General features: G+C 44.5%; 1 protein-coding gene across 3 annotated transcripts in view; it reads left to right on the top strand.

Moving 5' to 3' along the window:
* CSGALNACT1 (chondroitin sulfate N-acetylgalactosaminyltransferase 1) overlaps positions 1 to 19,027 on the top strand; it is a 322,828-nt gene that overhangs the window by 140,605 nt on the left and 163,196 nt on the right. For 2 of the 3 annotated variants that reach the window (XM_079909316.1, XM_079909315.1), the window contains exon 2: positions 12,235 to 12,327. The gene's annotated coding sequence lies outside the window, so the exon portion shown is untranslated. Of the gene's footprint in view, positions 1 to 11,659; positions 11,911 to 12,234; positions 12,328 to 19,027 lie in introns of those variants that run through there. The other variant, XM_079909314.1, reaches the window with a different exon arrangement.

The following is a 19,027-nucleotide window of genomic DNA, read 5'->3' as shown; positions in this document are numbered from 1 at the left end:
AAGTATGGGTTTATGTCTAGGCTTTCTAGTCTGTTCCATTGATGTATATGTCTGTTTTGGTGTCATACCATACTGTTTTGATTGCTGTAGCTTTGCAGTATAGTCTGAAGTCATTTCTGTGAAAAATATTCTAGTTTGCTAAAAATGACATTGGGATTTTGATAGGAATTGCATTGAATCTGTAGATTGCTTTGAGTAGTATGGTCATTTTAACAATTCTTCCAATCCACGAGCATGGTACATCTTTCCATCTGTTTCTGTCATCTTCAGTTTCTTTCACCAGTGTCTTATAGTTTTCTGTGTCTTTCACCTCCTTGGTTAGACTTATTCCTAGGTATTTTATTCTTTTTGATGCAATTGTAAATGGGATTATTTTCTTAATTTCTCTTTCTGATAGTTTGTTGTTAGTGTGTAGAAACACAACAGGTTTCTGTATATTAATTTTATATTCTGCAACTTTACTGAACTCATTTATTAGTTTTAACAGTTTTTTGGTGACATATCTAGGATTTTCTATATATAGCATCATGCCATCTGCAAACAGTGACAGTTTTCCTCATTCCTTTCCAATTTGGATGCATTTTATTTCTTTTTCTTGTCTGATTGCCGTAACTAGGACTTCTAACACTGTGTTGAATAAAATTGGCATCCTTGTTCCTGATCTTAGAGAAAGTGCTTTCAGCTTTTCACCATTGCATATGATGCTAGCTGTGGGCTTATATATGGCCTTTATTATGTTGTTATGTTCCCTCTATACCTACTTTGTTGAGCATTTTTATCATAAATGGATTTGAATTTTGTCAAAAGTTTTTTCTTTATCTATTGAGATGATCATATGATTTTGATTCTTCAATTTGTTAATGTAGTGTATCACATTGATTGATTTGCAGATATTCAACCATCCTCGTATCCTCAGATAAATTCTACTTGATCATGGTGTATGATTCTTTTAATGTATTGTGAATTTGATTTACTAATATTTTGTTGAGAATTTTTGCATCTGTGTTCATCAGTGATATTGGCCTGTAATTTTCTCTTTTGTTGTCTGGTTTTGGTATCAGGGTGATACAGGCCTGGTAGAATGAGTTCGGAAGCATTCTTTCTATTCAGTTTTTTTGGAATAGTTTGAGAAGGTAGAATTCATCTGTGAACCCATCTGGTCCCAAACTTTTGCTTATTGGGAGTCTTTTAAATTACTAATTTAATTTCCTTACTGGTAATTGGTCTGTTCATGTTTTCTATTTCTTTTTGATTCAGTCTTGGGAGAGTGTAACTTTCTAAGAATTTGTCCATTTCTTCCAGGTTGTCCATTTTATTGCTGCATAGTTGTTGTAGTAGTCTCTTATGATCCTTTGTATTGCTGTGGTATCAGTTGTAATTTCTCCTTTTTCATTTGATTTTATTGATTTGGGCTCTCTCCCTATTTTTCTTGATGAATCTGGCTAAAGACTTATCAATTTTGTTTATCTTTTCAAGGAACCAGCTCTTAATTTCATTGATCTTTTTTATTGTTTTTTTTTTTTTTAGTCTCTATTTCATTTATTTCTTCTCTGATCTTTATGACTTCTTTCCTTCTACTAACTTTGGGTTTTGTTTTTTCTTCTTTTTCTAGGCCCTCTAGGTGTAAGGTAGAGTTGTGTATTGGAGATTTTTTGTTGTTGTTCCCTGAGGTAGGCTCATATTCCCTTTCAGAACTGCTGCATCCCACTGATTTTGGATCAGTGTGTTTTCTATTTTCATTTGTCTAACTGTGATCTTTTCATTCTTCTAATTTCTAATTGTGGTCTTTTCTTTTCTGCTTAGAGAAGTTTAGCATTTCCTATAAAGCCAGTTCAGTGGTGCTGAACATTTTAAGCTTTTGTTTTTACATAAAACTCTCTATCTCTTCCTCAAAACGGAATGATAGCCTTGCCAGGTAGACTATTCTTGTTTTTTTTTTGTTTTTTGTTTTTGTTTGTTTTTTCTTGTCATCATTTTGAATATTTTGTTCCTCTCCCTTCTGGCCTGCAAAGTTTCTGCTAAAAAATCAGATAGTCTTAGGGGAGTTCCCTTCAATATAATGAGTTACTTTTCTTTTGCTGCTTTTAGGATTCTGTCTTTATCTTTAATTTTTGCTGTTTTAATTACAATATGTCTTGGTGTGGACCTCTTTGGGTTCATCTTGTTTGGGACTCTCTGTGCTTCCTGGACCTGGATGTCTGTTTCCTTTCCCAGTTAGTGAATTTTTCAGCTATTATTTCTTCAAATAAATTCTCCATCCCTTGCTCTCTCTTCTTCTGGGATCTGTATAATGTGAATGTTAGTATGCTTGAGTTGTCTCAGAGGTCTCTTAAACTGTCCTCATATTTATTTTTTTACTTACTGATTTAGATTCTTTTTAAAAGTTATTTTATTGAAATATTGTTGATTTACAATGTTGTGTTAGTTTCAGGTGTGCAGCAAAGTGATTCAGTTATTCATATATATGTAAATATATATATTCTTTTTTTTACATCCTCTTCCATTATAGGTTATTACAAGATATTGAGTATAGTCCCCTGTTCTATACAGTAGGTCCTTGTTGGTTATCTATTTTACATATAGTAGTGTGTATATTTTAATCCCAAACTCCTAATTTATTCCAAACTGTCCTCATTTTTAAAAATTCATTTTTTCTGTTCAGCTAGATGATTTCCACTACTTTGTCTTCCAGGTCACTTATCTGTTTCTTTGTATCACCTAATCTACTGTTGAGTCCTTCTAATGTATTTTAAATTTTAGTTACTTTATTCATTGTCTCTGTTTCATTCTTCTTTATATTTTTAAACTGTGTTAAGTTTCTCACTGTGTTCCTCTATTCTTTTCCCAAGTTCATTGAGCATCTTTATGGTCATTACTTTGAGCTCTTTATTGGGTGGATTGTTTATCTCCACTTCATTTAGTTCTTTTTGTGAGGTTTTGTCTTGTTCCTTTGTTTGGAACATATTCCTCTGTTTCCTTATTTTCCCTAATTCTCTGTATTTATTTCTATGCATTATTTAGGTTGGTCACATTTCCCTGTTGGAGAAGTGGCCTTATGTAGGAGATGTCCTGTGGGGCCCAGCAGCACAGTGCCCTCACCAGAGCTGTGTGCTCTGGGGTGCCCCTGCGTTTGCTGTGTGGACCCTTCTGTTGTGGTGAGGCCAACTTCTCTGGGTGTGGCTGGTGAGCTAGGCTGCCTCTGGCTTGGTTGGCTGCCAGGCCCTGCCTCGTGCAGTGGCTGGTTGCTTGCTGGTGTGTGGGGCCAGGTCTCCCTGGCTGCATGGCCTGGGTGGTGGGGCTGGAAGTGGTGCCAGCCCACTGGTGGGCAGGCAAGCCCCTGGCAGTAATAGGCTAGAGGGAGGGCTCCAAAATGGTGCTCACCAGCACCAGTGCTCAGGTGGCAGAGAGAGCCCTCAAAATGGCTGCCTCCAGTGTCTATGTCCCCGGCGGTGGGGGTGTGTGTGTGTGTGTCCCAGTTGCCTCCTGCCTTTCTCAGAGGCTTTCCAAGATCACCAAGAGGGTCTCACTCAGGCTTCTTTCAAATTACTGCTTCTGCCCTGGTTCCCAGAGCATGTGAGATCCTGTGTGCCTTTTAAGAGTGGAACTCTATTTCCTACAGTCCTCTCGTTCTCGCATATACAAGCCCTGCTGGCCTTCAAAGCCAGACATTCTGGGAGCTCGTCTTGCCAGTGCAGGAACCCTGGGCTGAGGAGCCCAACATGGGGCTCGTACCCCTCACTCCTTGGGGAGACTGTGGTTATCGTCCAGTTTGTGGGTGGCCCACCTGGGGGTATGGGTCTTGATTATAACACGTCTCCGTCCCCCACCCATCTCATGATTCCTTCTTTATATCTTTAGCAGTGGAAAATCTTTTCTGTTGGTCTTTAGGTTGTTCTCATCAATAGTTGCTCTGTAAATAGTTGTAATTTTGGTGTGTCCATGGAAGGAGGTGAGCTCAGGGCCTTCCTACGCCACCATCTTGGCCACACCTCTCAAGTCAATGTTTTAGTGTTTTTGAAGTGGAAAAGATTGTTAGTGTGTACAGGGGAACATGGTGGACTCTGATTGAGCGACCGTCCTCCTTTTCCTTGGGCCTTCCTTTAGCACTGTCCTTTGGGAACAGAATGCCTCTGGGAAATAGTGAAGGGATTTGCTAGGTGCGGGTGCTAAAAGAGATGGAGGAAGCTTTGTACCGGAAGTGTGTTTGGTATCATGGAAAAGTTTTGACCCAGGTTACAAAATGCAAGGCGTATTACCCCAAAGAGGACTGGCAAAATCACCAATCTGGAAGGAGGCTTAGAAATTGATTAGTCCAAACTCTTGATTTTACTGAAGAGGAGACAGACTCCAGGAAGAGAAGTGACTTGCCCAAGTGTATACTCATCACTGAGGACATGGCCAAAACCAAATCTGTTGATTTCCGGGTATTATTTTTCCTGCTCCCCCTGCTGCAGTTCCCCTGCCTTCCACCACCGCCTCATTACTGACCTTTTCTGTGCTACCACAATTAGACTTCAGACTTAGAAATGTAGCTGTTTAATGCACTGTTTCTTTAAGCCATCAGAGGTGTGAATCAGCAAATTGTGACCCACAACGCTGGTCCAGGATCCTGTTTGTCTAGCAGAGGGTGAGAAGTTTAATTTCAGGAGCTCAACCTGGGTTCATATCCCAGCTCCACCACTGGGCTGGTGAAGGACGTGAACTTCTCTGAACTTTGGTATCCTCATCATAGTAGGTAGTACCCAACTCTTAGGTTCCTTAGGTGAGGATAAAATGGCTCAATGTTAGCCATTGTTATTGAGACTCTGAGGGTAGTTAGAACTATTTCTGTGAAAAATCCTAAGGAAATAAAAATTCTCTCTATATAATATAGCAACAATCAGAAATCTTTCTTTGGTAGTCTTTTATGGGTCTAGTGTAGCCTATTTTTTTCTGTAGCTTTTCATCCAACAGGTATCTTAATTGCCTCAAAATATAACGACTCCTAATCTTTAAAGTTTTTTCCCTATTTTTGTCTCTCTACTCAATAATTTTTATAGCTTTATTGAAGTATAATTGATATATAATAAACTCACATATTTAAAGTACACAATTTGATTAGTTTTGATATACACATGAAACCACCCCCCAAATCAAGATAATGAACATATGTACATCATCAGGACAGTTTTCTTCTGCCCCTTGGTAATCCCACCATCCTACCCCTCCTGCTCCCTCCTGGCGCCTCCCAACCCTCTACACCCATCCCCAGGCAAATGCTAGAATGGTGTGATCTGCTAGAATTTTATATTATGCAATCATGCAGTACGTTTACTATTTGTTTGGCTTCTTTTAATCAGCATAATTATCATCCTGTTGATATGTGTACCAATAGTTCATTCCTTGTTACTGCTGATTACTCCAATAATATTTTCTTTGTTTACTCTTTACCCCTGTCTTGCTTAACTGGCCATGGTATGGAATGAAAACATATTTTAATGATTTTTAAATACTCCTTGATTAAATATGTATTTATCTTTCTTAGTTTTCATTTTGTTGTTATCCAGTATACTTAGTAAATAGTATATAGGAATTGTACGTTCCCTGAGAGCAACATGCATTATATTCTGTATGCATATTTAAAAAAATTGATATCCATAAGCAATATTACTATTTATTTATTTGAACACTGAGATGAAAATTTTCTCCTGTGTTGTTGGCTCTCACTACACAAAAAAAGCATCCTTCCATTGGCTTGACTCAATAAATTGATTGAAGAAATTCAATTATATGAATATTTACACATAGTTTTCATTTTTATGGTGAAATATTTCTTCTGTTAATGTTATAGTTTTTTTATGAAAATGTGGACAGTATGTTCTCAATTCCCTTGCAGCTGGAGCATAACATGAAATAAACTAAAAAAAATTGATACAGCAAAAGTAATACATTTGCAAGATAATAAAAGATCATTTGGGCAGCAAGTCCATTTTTGTAATGACTTTTTACCAACATCATAGTATCTCTCAACTGTTGACATTTCTGCATCTGGGAAGGGAGAAGATAAAAATTACCATTCAAAACGCCTGTTCAAGTTTGGCGAAAGGTTTAATTTCTTCATCTATCACAGTGTTACGAGCCCTATGAAAACTACAGATCAAAACTCAGTGCCAGGAGTGCAGAGACTTGGCAGCGGCGAGGGCAGAGTTTAGCCATAGGGGATCATAAAGAAAGCCAGAGAAAAGAAACTTCACCCATTCTGCACCTCAGACTTGTGTTCTGGTCGGTTGTCCTAGGAAGCCTGGGAACGCACTAATTTAAAAACTGAGCCCGTAAATGGAGTTGTATATACTGGCCTTAAAGATGCTGAAAGGATTCTAGGATCAGATAAATTTTTATGTAACACGGTAGAAAGTAAGTCAGTTACTTTCTGTGCTGGAAGGTTAACATGGAGATGATCTGGTCCAGACTTTTATTTTGCTGGTGACCAGCCCAAGGTCACACAATAACTTAATGGCAGAACTGGGACTAGATCTGGGATTTCTGAACCACACACTCATGCCCTTTCTGTGTTGCTGCTTCTGCTGTGTTGGGGCTGGCTTGTTGGTGTGTACGGGGCAGGAATGTGTGATTTGTTCTCTCTGAGCTGCTCCGTGTAGGGGTCCCTGTTCCCTGGGGCACCTCAACCTGACAGTCTCTTCTTCCTGAGCATCCTGTCTTTGGGGGGGTGGGTGTACTTCAGTGAATGGGGGGTTGTGCTTCCGGCTCTAGCAATTATGTGAGATGTGACGTTTGGTTAATGGACAAACGCATGATTTTCTTTTTTTTTGTTTTTTTGTGTGTTTTTGCGGTACGCAGGCCTCTCACTGTTGCGGCCTCTCCCATTGCAGAGCACAGGCTCTGGACTCGCAGGCTCAGCGGCCATGGCTCATGGGCCCAGCTGCTCTGCAGCAGGTGGGATCCTCCCAAACCGGGGCATGAACCTGTGTCCCCTGCATCAGCAGGCGGACTCCCAACCACTGCGCCACCAGGGAAGCCCCTAAACGCATGATTTTGATCATCAAATTACCCATTATCAACTAGTCTGGTAGAATCTTTATACTTAGGAAGGCCATAACTTTAAGTCTTGCAAGAGCTTGTGCTTTTTAAAGTTCCCTTCCCTCCCCTTCACATCGAAGTCTAGATGCTGTCCTGCCTCATCTTCCTCTGTCTGTGTTGCTTGTTCCTCTCTGCAATGTATCTTTTCCACAGATGTAATCCTAGTGGGGAGGGGAGGCAGCCGATAAAGACCATCCTCCTTCACTGAGAACCATGGCCTGGTCCAACCCCTTACTTACAAATCTGGAAACACAGGCTAAGAAGTTATGAACTTGTATACAATCTCACAGCAGATTTAAGATGATGGTTTAGCTCAGGCCACTGTAACAAAACACCACAGGCTGGGAGTCTTATCAGCAACAGCCACTTTTTCCTCATGGTTCTGGAGGCTGGAAGTCCAAGATCACGGTGTCAGCATGGTCTGGTTTTGGTGAGGGCCCTCTTCCAGACTGCAGACAGCTGACTTCTCACTGTGACTTCACGTGGCAAAAAAAGAGCAAGCTAGTTCTCTCGTGGCATCTCATGAGGGCACTAATCCCACTCAAGAGGGCTGCACCCTCATGACCTAATTACCTCCCAAAGACCCCACATCCAAATACCAACACACTGGGATTAAAATTTCAAATATGAATTTTGCGGGGGGGGAGAAATATTCAGTCCATAACAGATGAAAACCTGAATCTCTTGCTCTGCTCAGGGTTTAAGTGCAGCAGGTCCCCTCATTAGCATCTGTGATGTTGTCTAGCATGTGCTGGCAGCTGCAGCATCTCATAGGGGCAGGGCTGGCCTTGGAGGAATTTCCTGGGAGAGGGCGTTGAGTGTAACTGCAGACTGTGCTGCGAAAGAGCTCTCTTTTATGAAGGAGCATCAACTGTCTGTATCCCAGCTGATTTAGGAGAAAGATTGTGTTATTGGTCTTACGATCAACGGCAAACAGAGCGCTTTAGTTTCTTTCCGAGAGATAAGATGGAACTCTGATTCTCTCCAGTCCTAGCCCATCTTTTCTGATGCTTTCATGGCATATTATTTGTGTCTATTCAGCATGTGAGTCATTTCATTGTCTCTTGTATTGGTGGTTTACATGTTGATTGTGTGGAGACGGCTCACACAGGGGCCTCACAGGGACCCCATGGCCTAGGGTAGGAGGCACTTGGTAAATCCTTGGAGCATAAGGAAATCTACTTGATACCTTTAAGGTAATATTAGGCCAATGCATTTTAAAAGAGACTTCAAATAATTTAGCATCATAATTCTGTTCATCATCTTCGTAGTTCTGGTCATAGTATCTGTGCTTATCCTCACTTACCAAAGCGAGAAACTGAAGAAAGTGAGGGTGGCCGACTTCACGGGCAGGATTAGGAATAAGAAAGGGGCATCTTCTCATTCAGTCCACATCTGTACACACAAGACCAGAACACAGAGACCCTGTTTTTCATTTCACAGAAGAATAGAAGACAACATTTTGGGGGAAGAACTCATGACTTTTAAAGTCAGTTGAGTCCTAAAGCATATTGTTTTCAGTAAAATTATTTAATGTGGAAGGAATCTTGTCAAGCCTATAATCACATGCCGCTTGTAACATGTAGCATGCAAGGGCACTTTCTTTTCTGAAACATATTCTTGAGAAAGATAATTTTAGAAGTTGGCTGCGCAGCTCCTGACCCTAACCGTGCTATGTCTCCCAGTGCTGCTACCCAGGGGACTCCATCGTTTTATACAAATGAAAACACTACCATCAAGATTTTAAAACATGTTTATTACTATCCACATTTGCACAAAGAAAATCCCACCAGGCAGCCTGAGTCGGCAGACACGGTTCTAGTCTTTCGGTGCTTTTGTTTGTTATTTTAGGCACACTGATGATGAAAGGGCTTTTTCGTCTTCCCTACTTTTCACATTTCGGGAATCAATGTGTCTGACACAGACGTGGTTTAGATGGATTAAAGATTTAGATTTACATTTATGAATATGAGGAAGCCTTGGAACTTAACCTACACAGATGGCTATAGTCACACCATTGGACCAATTGTGCCTTTGAAGTTCTTTGCGAGTGCGGGCGACTTTCGCTTATTCATTGTATGTTGAATAGCACAGCTTCCTAGATTGTTAAAATAGTGTTGATCTCAGTGTGCTCGTTTTCAACTGCTCTTTTCCATAGTTGATTTTTGGCGGGCTTCTTTGGCATGATTAAAAGCTGACTTATTTATGGAGTGCTGCTAATTGACGGATGTCAAACTGTATTACTGTGGCTGTGGGGTGAGGCAGGCTTCCCAACCTTTAGAATCCCAACTGGGAGATTTCCAAAACCGAGTGTGTGATTTTCCCATGGACGCTCTCCCAGCCACTCTCAGGCGCATCCTGCCTTCTCCTGCTCACTCTTTACCATAACTAGAACTCGGGAAGCCACAGAAGCCCCTCTGTAATCCACAGAAGCCCCTCTGTAATCCTCACTCTCTAGGCCAAACTATTGAGAACAGCAGGGCATCAGATGACAGGAGAGGCGCTCTCAGACCTGGATTTAGCCTGAGGGATGTCGATGAGAACTATTTTCTGAATTGGACAAAGAAAGGTGCTCTCTCTCCTCTGTGCCTGCATTGCTTCCCTGGATTTAGCTTTTATTTTTGGCACATTGTTATTGTCTATTTCTCTGATACTCAGGAAGGCTCGTCCAAGAGTGGCTTTGTCACTGTGATTTCTTACGAAGGATGAGGGAGGGTCTTTGTTCCCAGTACCTCACGGGCAGCCTTTGGATGCTGGCAGCATATCTGCCAGGCTACCACTGGCGGCAGCCACCCACCTGTTGGAGAACCACCCGTGAGGACTAGCGCTTGCAGACAAGGCCACGTTGCATCCTAGAAGAAGTAAAGGCTTGCGTTTCTTTCTCTTTTTCGAGCTTTGGTTCTGAAGTCAGAAAAATCCTGGCTTTACCATGTACCAGTCGGAGAGGTTTCTTAACACCTTTGAGCCTCATTTTCCCCATTTGCAAAATGGGGATGTTAACGCAGACATCCATGGCATCGCTGTGGGGATGGGGGGAGCGCACACGCAGAGCCGCTTACTCAGTGGGAGGCGTGTGGGAGGCGTGTGGGTGATGACACTTCCCTTCCTCCTAACAGGGTATGTTAGCTGGACACGCCCACCTGTCCTTTGCATACTTGTGGTTCACCTCCAGTAATTTTCCAAGATGCTAATTCCCGTCCCACCCTGATCTCTAGGGAGTCTTGCCAGTGGTTCTGCCTTCCTGTCTCTTTCCTTTTCCATCACCAGCTAGAGATGACTACCTTCCCAGGGCACATGATGTTTGGAACTGCTAAGGAGACAATGTACTTCCCAGAGCCAAGGATCCGAGTGTTAATGAGTTCTTTACTAGGAAAAGAGGAGGCGCTGGGTTGTCCTGTGGCTCTTAACCTGCAGTTTGGCATCACCAGGATCAGGCACTGAGGGGCCAGATGAATGGGGCCTCTGTGTGGAGATGAAAACACTGAGCATTTCTCTTCAAGTTGCTGGAGTGAGAAGAACAAATTAGATTATTAATGATCATGTGGTAGTATGAGCCGACAGTCTATTTAGTTTCACTGTTAAAACAAATGTGGTTTTGAATGATGTGGGCTTTTCCTCTTTTTATTTATTTGGCAAAGAATATTCATGACGGATATCAATGAAGACCACGTCGGTGATTCAGCCTCCAAAGCTGCCCCCTGCATGCTAAAAGGCAGAAAAGGACGTTTAAGTGGTTGAGAGTGAGAAGAGAGCCTGGAAGCCAAATTATAAACTCATTTCAACTCCTGGCCCCGCAGGCTCCGGAGGGTAACATTATTTGTTGTCAAGGATGGAAACAACTCAGATTCGGGTCCAAGTGATTATTCGATCTTGGCATTGCTGCCGTTCTGCCAACTGCAATTCCATTTCAACACAGATTAATTCGCCAGGCAGGGACGGAAGTGGCTTTTAGGAGAGGCGTTGCCGCGGGGCCCCGGCTGGCCCACTTGCAGGAAAGTGGTGAGAGTGTGTGGACACGGATGGCTTCCCAACTTCTACGGTGACGCTCCTCACACTTGTACTGACTGAGTGTCAATGCCGCAGAGAAAACCTTCAAATGTAACGGGAGGGGGGAACAAACACGTGACAGCCCCGCTCTAGCACCAGGAGGCCAACGCGGCGGAGCAGGGGGACTAGTTAGTGGTCGCAGACCTCAACAGCTTATCAGTCTTTTCTTTGTCCTCGTATAACCACCCTGGGCCTTTTTTAATTCCTGCGTGTGAAAAGGGAACCATATAGTATTTTTTATTTTTTGCTATGACTTAAATCATAAAGACAAATGAGATGAAATCACAAACTCGGGAAAGGACTCTGCGTGAGAGTTGAAGGTAGCATTACTAACATCTACTTAGCAGGGAGGCTCAGTCCCCTCCAGAGTATTTTCCTCGCCTTCGCTTCCCGGGTGTTTTGCTCCTACCTCTTCCCCATCTGCGTCGATCTCCGTGGACCCAGGGGCGGCTCGGTGGGTTCCTGCAAGGCCGGGCGCGGGGGCGCGGGGGCACGGGGCGCGGGGCCGGGGGGCATGTCCCGCGGGCCAGGTCCCGCGGGCCGTGCGCGCCCCCGGGTCGGGGCGCGGGGGCGTCCGCGGGGGCGCGCGTCCCGGGGAGCCGGGCTCTCCAACTTCCCGGGGATTTGCTGTTTCGTAACATTTCAGTCCCTACGACCATTAAAAAAAAAAAAAAAAAAAAAGTGCCGGCGCAGTGCGCGGTCCCCTGACCCAACCTGAGCTGCGGCTTCCGTGCGGACGCAGCGCCCAGGCCCCAGCGGGCGGCGGACACCCTGCTTCGCTGCGAGGTTTGCTTTTTGGGGTCTTTTCCGAGCATGTGACTCTGCTTTGCTTTTACACACACTTCTGCATGGCTCTCAGCATTTGTTTTAAACCTTGATTATCTGTGTGTGTGTGTGTGTGTGTGTGTGTGTGTGTGTGTGTGTGTCTGTCTTAACAAATATTTTGCATTTTACCCATTAAGATAGAAAAGGGAAAATACCATCCTGCTTTTTGGGGCAGAACTTTGGATGAATTGCATTTTATCTCCTAAATGATTTAAAATTTCGTAATTTAAGACATGGAAATTCACAAGGGCGACTCCTATTTTTATTTTATTTTTTGTATTTTAGATTCCTTTCCATTTCAAGGAGAGAAGTCAAGATATTATTACCCAGTGAAAAAATGATGTAGTTTCCTCGTAACCTTCTTTTCCTATACTTCAGGTAAGTGAGTCTGTTAATCATGAATTACTTAAGAAATGAACCTCTGTATGATCTGAGTTTATTCAATATTGTGGCTGTTTGAAATGTGCTAAATTTCATTTTACTTTCCATTAATAACAAATTACCATTTTAAGATATGAGTACTTTTTCAACGTAATACAATTACTTGGCTGCTTTGGAAAAGCCTTTTCTTCACTTGTAAAGCCTGTAATCAACATTTAACTTCGCCAACTTCCTCATAATTTGTCTCTTCTCAGAGTAGCAAATGCCTGAAACCAGTAATGTAAACAGTTAGAAGAACTGCATAATTCTTTTTAAGTTCACTTAAATAGGAACATTTGTTCTCCTTTTGGAAGTTGTGACAAAATGTTAAGCTTTCTCAAATATTTAACTCATAATCAAAAGGGCATCGTAATTTTCACCATGCTACAAAATAATTATTTAAATAAGATGTTTAGGAAATTGAAGGATGATCTTCCTTTCTAACTTGTAATATCTTAGGGGAATACTTTCTAGAATTCTTGGAGAATAATAGTACGCTGATGGATTGTACGGTTGGTTTCAGACTGGGGACGCATGTAAATCTCAGGAACGTTGTTTTAGTTCAGCTGTTGTAACCAGTCATTTTGAATTTCTCGGCAATAATTATTTTATTACATCTGGCAATACTAAACTTTGAAAAAAACAAGAACCTCGGGGACATCATGAGTTGAAATGGAACAGCATGAGATGGGAAGTCGTATATGTGGTTCTTACCTTCGGCAGAGCTAAAACCCTTTTTAGTTTCCTCTGGACATGATTCTGGAGCCATAAAAATGAAAATAGGTAAGCTGTGCTCAGCCTTTGCATATCTTCAAGAAAATGCCTTCACCCGTCTTCATTTAGCAGACTTCTATGGAGGTTTTGTTCATGACTTTGTGTTTTTTGTTTTTACTTTTGTTACACTGATTAAGATAAAAGGGTGAAAGTCAAAACACAGGATGTGATTTTGGGTTAATGTACCACTTTGTACTCAAACAGTAGTGAATGAGGAGTTAAAGGCACTGTATCTGAGTCACCAGTAACGAAAAATAAAACCAACCTTGGCCAAAGTTAATAATCAAACAAAAATAACTAAAGAATAATTCTTCACAAGTTCTTTTCTGAGTAGAAAGTCGAGTGGCTAAGAGGCCTAAGTCACTCAAGGCCGGCTTAAGGGTCATAATGGAATTCTTCTAATCTGAGGTCTTGCGATGTTTAATGTTTTTGAGAATTACTTGGATGATGTAGAAGAGAGCAGTTCGTTAGAACTCCATGATATTAAAGCCTTGAGGTAATAGTAGAAAAGAGCCAAAGTCAACTGTACAAAATAGAGAAGTAATCAGAAGCCGATTAAGATGTTTATCCTTCAGGACGAGCAATGAGGGCGGGGACCTGGGTTTTGGCAGCGGCCTGGGGGCCGTGCATCCCGCTGCAAAGACTGGATATTTCCAGGGAGTCAGGCTCCAGCGGGGCAGTAGGAGCTTGGGAAAGCCTTTGGTTTTCCAGGAACTGCTTCCTGCAGACTGAGTCCTTTATAGACGCAGGGACTTGAACGTCCCTCGGTAGTGGAGCTTCACCAGACCTGTGGGGAGCAGTGGTGTCAACTGGGGAAAGAGTGTCTGGGGTGTTGGTCGGCAGGTGTGCCGCCCCCATGCACGGTGCTCATGGAGTCCCAGCCAGGAGAGGTGACTGATTCAGATGCACACCAGCACGAGGCCTTGAAAGGCTTGTCGGGGCATCTCCTGGTGTCCCCCGCGTCCTCCCCGGAGCCTGTGCTGCCGCCAGTCCTTCTCGGTGAAGCGCTGCCCTCGGTGTTTGTGCCCCACTCCGTGCTCCGTGTCTCCACACTCTCCTTCCCACCAGCAGCTCTTCCTTCCTTGCCACCCCCCAGGGGACGTTCACTGGTCCTTCAGCAGCAACCCACCTGTGGGGCTTCCGGCACTCAGAAGCAGGGCCTGGCACCTGGAGGCACAGAAGGAAGCAATGAATGGGTGAGCGGGTGCGTGGGAAAGGGAACAAGCGGGGTCCCGGCCCTGCAGGAGCCACTGGCCCCTGGCCCTCACACCCTCTCGGACTGGCGCCGGTCACTGCCCTGTCATCCCTGTTCCACAACGGCCTCTCGAGCGCCCCGCCCCCGCCGCCGCCCCCCGCAGCAGGCCGCAGACCCGTGTGTTCTCACCTCTGTGATCCACTTAGTTCCTCGCCTCATGTCTGAGGGATACAAACTCTGTCTGTGGACGGATAACCCCGTCGTTCTCTGCAACTCTACAAGCCCGTGACATGCGTCTACCAGCTCACGTAAAATGGTAGCTGATTCCGTTTTATGTTGGAACGAAGCGGGTATTATAAGTAAATACTAATATAAAGCTACAATGGAGACACTTGGCAAGTTGCGCATTTTTGCAAAACTAGAGAATTCAGTAGGGCAGTTTGTGTTTTATAAAGTAGGCTTCTTTGGGACCTGTTTTAGACTCTCAAAACCTTTCCATTTAATGGAATGAGACGTAAAGTCTGTAGGCTTTTCATGAGTGTCAGTGTTTGCTGCTGCAATTTTAACTTATCCTCCTGAGCACAGTTTACTTTCCGCAGATGAGGCTTCTCCGGGCCACACCAGGAGGGTCACGCTGGCACCAGCGTGGGTGTCCACTGGTGCACGCCTGCCAGTGGGCCGCCATCTCTCCCTGTTGATCGACACTTCCTTAGGCCTGGCCTTTGTCTTTTCTGCCCTGTTCCGGGGCTCTGCTCTTTGAGACGCCTCTTCCATCCCGTTGGTTTCTTGCTTCAGCCTCTTAACGCCTGCGTCTTGTCCTGGCGGCCCCTCCCCTCCCTGCCTCCTCTGTCCTCTGCCCTCCAGACTGCGTTCCTTCTCTGGACTCAGGACTCAGCCCTGGAAAGCCTTTTCCTGAGCCTTTGCCTGGCCTGGGCCTGGGCCTCTGTGCCCCCCTGCCACCTCCCACCTTATTTCTCCATTGCCTACAGTTGTTTACCTGCTAGATGTCTGTCCTTTGGCTGCCACTGTCCTCAAAGGGAGCACCGTCTCTACATTCGCAGCCTCTAGCGTGTTTGTTTATATTTACAAACAAATGTTGGGATGAATTTCCGGTTGTGAGTTTCGGTTTCAGCGTTATTGCTCCTCTCACTGTAGTCTGATAAGCATCTTAACTCTTAGTTTGGTACCTAGGAAGTCAGATTATGGAGATGCGTGTGCCCCGACACGCGTCTCTCCAGCATCCGACACTCCGACCACTGCCCTCGAAACTCTCGCTCCCTTGGCTTATGTACGGCGACAATGAACTCTCCCTGGTTTTCTCCCTCTTTCTGTGGCTGATCCCTGTGGCCCCCTTTCCCGTCTCTTGTTCCCAGCATTCCATCCTCTCTGCCCTCTCATTCTGTATTATCCATGCAGTTTCCTCTGCGCTAAATGGTGAACTTCTGCTGACTTCACATTTGTTTCCCCAGGTCCCACTGCCGTCTGGCACCGCGGACTCTCGGCCATCTCTGCCACGTGTCCTGCCAGCACCCTGCACTCGTTACGTCCCCTCGGGCTCCCCCTCAGTCACCAGCCAGAGCCCCCCAAGGCATCCTGACTTCCTTACTGTCGCTCAGGTGCTCATGCGGCCCGTCGCCGAGTGCCTGCCTCCCACCTACCCCTCTTCCTCGTGCGTCAGGCTGCACTTGGACTCCCCAGGCTGTCCTTACCTCCTCCTCACCTTCACCCCCACCCGCCCCCCGTGGCCACAGCGGCCCTTCTGAGGTACGTCATCTAGGCTCATGTTGCTCCTGTTCAGAATCTCCCAGTGGCCTCCCAGCACCTCCAGGTGGCCTGCGCGCTGGTGCACCAACCCTGAGGGCTCTCTGGCTTGACCTGGGGCCTTTGCTGGGACCTCTCCCCGGGACGCCCTTCCGGGCTCATTGGCCGGGCCGGTTCCTACTCGTTCTCCGTGACTTGGCTCAGGCCTCTCCCCCTGGGCTGACTTGCGGGTTAACCTCCCGATTTTTGACACTCACTAAATGGTGTTATTCCATTTGATTTTCTTGCCTTTCTTTCCTGTTAACTAACCTGAGGTGTCTGGAGGGTCCTGAGCCCCATCGGGACCCCTTGACACCTTTGGTGCCTGGCATAGAGCACGTGCTCAGCGGCACGAGTGGTTGGGTTAGGGGATGAGTGTGAACCGGCTGGGAGCCGGCCCACCTGCGCTTCTGACAAGGACGGTGGATGCGTGGATGCAGAGAACCCGAGCTGTCGAGGGATTCAAACCAGCGTCTTTCTTCTCCCCTCTTCTCCTGCTCTGTGGCTTCCCCTCTAGGAAGGGCTCTCATTCTTCCTGAGTAAAATCATGGGAGAAACTTAAGACAAAGGACGATATGAATGAAAGAAGATAATTAACTTAAAGAGTCAAAAGTGCATCAGAAAAATAGCTTCTTGTTTACCCTACCCACTGCCCTTCTCACTCCTGTTTCCAGGTGTTTTACTTTGGTTTGGGGATCATAAGTACCTGGCCACCAGCCTGGCGACTTGCGGACTGCATGTCTCCCTAAAATGTCTTTGTCCTAACGTGCGTTTCTTCCCATTAGAAGCAGACTAAAGGTGTACCTAGGCATCCCCTTTCTTCTGAATTTCTTCTTCTTCAACTCAGGGCACAGGTGGCTCTCACCCTGGCCCTTCTGGTTGTTCAGCCGATTGGCGTTGAGGTCTACATTTCCCTGTTTCTAGAGGCAAGGCAGTTGGCTTCACAAAGACCCTAGAACTGGGACTGGAGCCTCAGCTCCATCCCTTATTAATCCCGTGAGCTGGACAGGTTGCGGAACCCCTCTGCCCTTCTCCTCTTCTGGAAAATGAAACGAATGGTACCTTTTGGAGTTGTTGTGAGGATTGAGAAGTTCTGGCACATAGTGGGGATGCAAGAAATTATCAATATTAACTAACAGGATGTAAATGTTTACGTTATTCTAAAATGGAAAAAAAAATCTGTTGTCCCTGCTTCCTCCCTTTTCGTTTCCCAGCTTCCATAATTGAAAGAATTCACTTGTTTGTTGGTTAATTAATTAATTAAGCAAACGTTGGCTTGGGTGTCGGCCATGAGCCCTCCGCTGCTAGACGCTGGAGATTTGGTGGCATGGACGGTCCTTGCCCTCCAGGAGCCCATGGCAGGGTCCTTGAGCCACTGCACTGAGTCATCTGGGACGCTGGGGACCCACCCAGAATCCCAGGCTTCACTTGGAATTGGAATCTTTGGGGAGCTCGGGTGTTCTGGCTCTGCCCGCAGGAGCCTCAGAATAATGCCGACTTCACCTCCTCGTGGAGAACCTCTCAACCAGGGCCCCCCGAAGGAGGCGTGACCTTTGCTCCAGGCTGGCTGTCTCCAGTTTTTTCACTGTCCCTGCACCTCACTCCAGAGCCTCCAACAGGCTGATGACTGGAGAGCCTCTTTCGACGTGCTCTGCTGTCATCACACTTGGGTTATGGTGAACGTCCTGCCACTGAGACCACACACTTCTGATATGCACATTCTTTAGCTGTGGTGCATGTGTCATGTTTACTTACTTAAGCAGTTGTTTTCTTGTGCCCAAATGTGGTTCAGCACTTTACTGTTTGAAAATACGTTATTTGGAAATAATTTCAAATTATCAAAAAGTTGTAAACATAAAAATAGAACCATGAACATTGTGGTACATGACTCTTTTTGAATTATGGTTTTCTCAGGGTATATGCCCGGTAGTGGGATTGCTGGGTCATATGGTAGTTCTATTTGTAGTTTTTTAAGGAACCTCCCTACTGTCCTCCATAGTAGCTGTATCAATTTACGTTCCCACCAACAGTGCAAGAGGGTGCCCTTTTCTCCACACCCTCTCCAGCATTTATTATTTGTAGATTTTTTGATGATGGTCATTCTGACTGGTGTGAGGTGATACCTCATTGTAGTTTTGATTTGCATTTCTCTAGTGATTAGTGATGTTGAGCATCCTTTTGTGTAGTGTCCATCAACAGATGAATGGATAAAGAAGATGTGGCACATGTATACAATGGAATATTACTCAGCCATAAAAAGAAATGAAATTGAGTTATTTGTAGTGAGGTGGATGGACCTAGAGTCTGTCATACAGAGTGAAGTAAGTCAGAAAGAGAAAAACAAATACCGTATGCTAACACATATATATGGAATCAAAAGACACAGAGGTAGAGAATGGACTTGAGGACACGGGGGGCAGGGAAGGGTAAGCTGGGACGAAGTGAGAGAGTGGCATGGACATTTATACACTACCAAATGTAAAATAGATAGTGGGAAGCAGCCACATAGCACAGAGAGATCAGCTCGGTGCTTTGTGACCACCTAGAGGGGTGGGATAGGGAGGGTGGGAGGGAGACGCAAGAGGGAGGGGATATGGGGGTATATGTATATGTATAGCTGATTCACTTTGTTATAAAGCAGAAATTAACACACCATTGTAAAGCAATTATACCCCAATAAAAATGTTAAAAAAAAAACAACAGAACCAAAAGTACATAAGGCCTTTACCCAGATCCACCTATTGTTAATATTTTGCACCGTTTTTTATTTGTGCATTCTCTTCCCCTCTTTCTCCTTCTCTCTATCTATATAGTATATATACACATAAGATTATTGTACATTAGGCTTTTTTCTGAACCATTTAAGTTCATACATCATAGCCCTTATTC

The sequence above is a fragment of the Stenella coeruleoalba genome (genome assembly GCF_951394435.1).
Source record: "Stenella coeruleoalba genome assembly, chromosome: 21".
Lineage (NCBI taxonomy): Eukaryota > Metazoa > Chordata > Mammalia > Artiodactyla > Delphinidae > Stenella > Stenella coeruleoalba.
Note: the sequence above shows the minus strand (reverse complement) of the source record. Positions and strands in the feature narration are given on the sequence as shown.